The following is a 570-nucleotide window of genomic DNA, read 5'->3' on the forward strand; positions in this document are numbered from 1 at the left end:
TATGGCATTCAGAGTATCAATTTCAAGAACTCCCTTCTTCTGAGGCATCCCATTACTCACAGGATTCCTCTCAGAAGTGTACATGAATTGGTTATTAGCAACCATGTCAATGAGTTCTTGAGCTTCTACAGGCGTTTTCTTTAGGTGAATGGATCCACCTGCAGAAGTATCCAATGACATCTTAGCCAATTCAGATAGACCATCATAGAATATATCCAGGATGGTCCATTCTGAAAGCATGTCAGAAGGACACTTTTTGGTCAGTTCTTTGTATCTCTCCCAAGCTTCATAGAGGGATTCACCTTCTTTCTGTCTGAAGGTTTGAACATCCACTCTAAGCTTGCTCAGCTTTTGAGGAGGAAAGAACTTGGCTAAGAAAGCCTTGACCAGCTTATCCCAAGAGTTCAGGCTATCTTTGGGTTGAGAGTCCAACCATACTCTAGCTCTGTCTCTTACAGTAAAAGGGAAAAGCATGAGCCTGTAGACTTCAGGATCTACTCCATTAGTCTTAACAGTATCACATATCTGCAAGAATTCAGTTAAGAACTGAAAAGGATCTTCAGATGGAAG

At 41.4% G+C, this 570-nt stretch overlaps 1 non-coding gene across 1 annotated transcript; it reads left to right on the plus strand.

The window, feature by feature from the left end:
* Positions 1-234: 234 nt before the first annotated feature.
* LOC148545842 (small nucleolar RNA R71) lies at positions 235-342 on the plus strand. The gene has a single exon (XR_015902082.1). It is a non-coding gene; the product is annotated as a small nucleolar RNA R71 (small nucleolar RNA).
* Positions 343-570: the final 228 nt, after the last annotated feature.

Source organism: Arachis ipaensis, chromosome B9 (genome assembly GCF_059453495.1).
Source record: "Arachis ipaensis isolate K30076 ecotype BB chromosome B9, ASM5945349v1, whole genome shotgun sequence".
Lineage (NCBI taxonomy): Eukaryota > Viridiplantae > Streptophyta > Magnoliopsida > Fabales > Fabaceae > Arachis > Arachis ipaensis.